Source organism: Carya illinoinensis, chromosome 7 (genome assembly GCF_018687715.1).
Source record: "Carya illinoinensis cultivar Pawnee chromosome 7, C.illinoinensisPawnee_v1, whole genome shotgun sequence".
In the NCBI taxonomy this organism is placed as follows: Eukaryota; Viridiplantae; Streptophyta; class Magnoliopsida; order Fagales; family Juglandaceae; genus Carya; species Carya illinoinensis.
In genome coordinates, this window is record NC_056758.1 from 18773185 (window position 1) to 18776955 (window position 3771).

Genomic DNA, 3771 nt, shown 5'->3' on the forward strand with positions numbered 1-3771 from the left:
CTTATGATGGATGTTTGGTGCTTTTGGATACTGGAGGCTAGATAAAATGATGACTTGATTTTGGATACTCGGTAGATACCATTTTTGGCATCATTGTATTTTTGTTTCTTTTGTGAACAGTTAATGAAATGATGCTACAGATTGTATTGAGCTGCTATGCATCTCTGGATTGTGCTTCCTAATGCATGCTATGTGTCTCAGGATTATGGTTCACGATCTCTCAGGTGAAGCATCGATGACAAAAATATGCAAGAATGACCATAATCCTTAAGATATTAAATGTGTAACTTAAAAATGGTTCACCTTAAGTGTAACGTGCGATGGAATATTGGATGCAATTTGTACGCACATTTACTAGAGACCTCAATACATTCTTTCAACAACTGGATTAAATTATAACTTCAACATGCACATTTAATAGTTCACAATACATCGCTAATATGTGAACTTCTACATACAGAGTTTCCAGCTGCATCAATAATTCTATTACAACATCAAATGACTAACATTTTTCTTTGAACCAACAAGTGGATATAATTAATCCCAAAAACATTAAACATGACATTGAAATTGGAAGAACATAAGTAGTCTTCTCCAATTTTCTCTTACGCCTCTCCACCTTTATTTATAGTCGATGTCAAGTGGTTTGAATGTCCATTGCTAATTGTATCTTTCAATTTCATTTTTTAATCTATCAAGTGACTGTTGTAGTCGTTTGATTGTCTTATCACCATATTTTGGTATTTTCAAGTCATACAAACAAAAAAATTTGCAAGAATGTCGAGCCTACAAAATTGACACATCACAAATTAATAGATAAAAATCAATACAAAATACGCCAATCTTTCAAATCGTTTAAAATAGCTAAATAGAAATTCTTGAAGAATGTCCCATATGTGCATATATGTTGGCAGTTTTTCCTTCCTTACATGCTACAAACAAACAATACAAAGAACCCAATAAGAGCAAGGCATGGTATATATATATATATATATATATATGCTATTGCAATATAAACGAATCTTAGTGCATTTCATAATAAATCAATGGTAACTTCTAATTTGGAGTGTCAATATAATCATAGTCATTATACTATTAGAACACCCGTACCTTACTGTTTTAATCAATTTTCAACTCCATGAATGACTCTTTGAGGCCACATATATTCATGGATTTCTGCTCTAACTTTGCAATATGACCGGGATAGAATGAAAAATGTTTTCCATTTCAAACCATGGATTTTAAACAAAAGTTCAATTTCAAACTATCTCAAACAACAAAACAGAAATCCATTTATCTAAATAATACTACGCAAAGCCTATTTCAACCATGGATTTCACACAAAATTTCAATTTCAAATCATCTCAAACAACAAAACAAAAATCCATTTCTCTAAATATGATTATAGAAACCGATTTCAAATAGAAAATCCATTTTCAAGCATGCCACAATCTATAAATAAATTATCACTTTCCTAGATCAAACAAATATCAGGATTTGAAAAAATATATATATCAGAAATTGAAAAAAACAATGCTTATACAATTTATAAATCAATTAAGGGTTCGATTCAAAACTGAGATTTGCCCCAATTGTCTCAAAGAGTAAACCCACTGAGAATTGCCCCAATTTTCATTTTTAATTCAGCCTTAACCTTGACTTGCATGCTTTCACCTTCTCCAAGGGTTTACCATTAGATAAATAAAGAGGGAAAATGCTAGTAATGCTTCATGATGTTGGTAAATGGCCAAAGAAAAGAATAAAATATATAAGCTTTTCGTTGAAACATAAAAGGTCGTGTATTCACTGAAAATTGACAAGCATCAAATTATTGGTAATCAAATAGCAAACTCGATAACTAGTCTCACACAATGATAAAATTATGAGACCATAGATAACAGAAGCAAAAAGATGAAAACGAGTCAAAGCACATACTGTTTGTGATGAGTTGATGGTGACTATTGCAGAATTTTAAGTGAAGCTCCATAAACTTTAAAGAAAGCTTCTTCTTTTTACCGTTTATGTTACTAATATAATTTTAGAAACTTCAAAACTTCTTTATATTTTCAGTTGCACGGTTGTTTCGCTAACTCCAAGATCCAGTACACACAAGGATCTTCTATTGGAAAGGGTTTTTCTGTTTGCTTGCCCTGTTTGGTGGGGCTGATGTCAAACATTTGGATTCTCTAAACCCAATGATCTTATGTGGCATGTTTGTTCTTCCTGTTTGTGCAGGCATCTCTGAAGACAGAACGTGAGAAGAAGAAGGATATGTACTTTCCTTTGAGGAAGTATGCTATCGGTGTAGGCTAGGGTCACTGCTCTTAGTTTCATCTAATGAAACATGCCAAATTTTTACTGAGATTGCGATTTAGTAGCAGCCCTGCAGGCATCCTTTTTGCCATTTTTACTAAGAATTTTGCCATTTGGAAAAGCAAGATGCTCTCCCTTTCCAACAGAGCAACCTCCAATTTGGAGAACGAAGATGATAGAAAGGGCCCAATAAATAGATCTGCAACTGGTTTGGTGAGAATAACACCATTTTTTCTACCCTGACTTATTATCGCTTTGGTTTGTGTACCTTTAAAGAATTATTTCTTTGATGATGTGATTTTAATTTAAATTGTCTTACATACTCGCCTATAGTTTTTCTTATTTATAAACTAGTTTTCCATTTATGAACATAGGAAAGAGTTGAGATGTCACGATGCCTCTAAATAGTTATGCAAACAGCAGGGCACACCCACAAAAATCCTAGATCTTTTTGATATCTTGGATGTGCTATTCTGTTTAAAGGAGCAAGTAAAAGATAAAAAAATCAAGTCTTTACCGAATTTGAGACCATGCTTATGAACCTTATAGCATATAGTATATCAAGCCTATGAAACTCTTTCTGGTATATTCCCTCTGTTTTTTCCCCTTCCAACCAGTCCTAGCCATTAAATCTCGTTCATTTCAGATGCTATCAACAACCAAAAAATCAGTGGCATACATACAACATCAACAATCCAAAAACCTCACAAAACACAGATCAAACCATCAACTCGCATATCTATAAATGAAATAACACACAATATTCTGAATGCTAGAAATGGAGTGACGAAACGAAAAGATAAAAATAAAAACCCCATTCCTTTAATTTCTTACCCTTGTAAGACGACAGACGGTGGGTCTCAACAGCTACAATACCAATAGAGGATTGAAGCCGTGCGGAAATGGTGAAGCTGGAGAAGCTGTACGGAAATAGTTAACCCTTAGATGATCTTTTCTTACACGGTGCCGAAGTCATGGAGCCACATGGTTCTGGAGTGATGGAGCCACACGGGGCGGCCAGAGGGTGAGGCCGACGAAAGGATACGAGCTGGGGTAGTGGAGGAGAGAACGCGGGGAAAGGAAGAAGTGAGGAAGAATGCGGGGAGGGGGGAATTGAAATTAACGTTTTAAATGCTAAACGCACATTTTCACTTAAAAAAAAAGGGACAGCCACATAGGCTGGAGTGCGGAGGCTGAGTTAAAAGAAAAATATAATTGTAAATATAATTATATATTAATTTATATATTAATGAGATGTAATTGATTAAAAAGTAGATTTTATTAAAAATAATATTAATTTAAATTTTAAATATAAATAAATTAATATTATTATAAAAATTAATGTACAATTATACTTATATATAACAAAATCCTGAATTAAAAGGGGTAGTTATATAGAAAAACTACTCTTTCCAATACACCATTTGCTTTCGTCACGAGGCTTGAATATAAGCATAA

At 33.4% G+C, this 3771-nt stretch overlaps 1 long non-coding RNA gene across 1 annotated transcript; it reads right to left on the reverse strand.

Moving 5' to 3' along the window:
* Positions 1 to 328: 328 nt before the first annotated feature.
* LOC122315390 lies at positions 329 to 3427 on the reverse strand. The gene is made up of 2 exons (XR_006244022.1): positions 3148 to 3427; positions 329 to 932 (listed from the first exon to the last, which is right to left on the reverse strand). It is a non-coding gene; the product is annotated as an uncharacterized LOC122315390 (long non-coding RNA).
* Between the last annotated feature and the right edge of the window lie 344 nt (positions 3428 to 3771).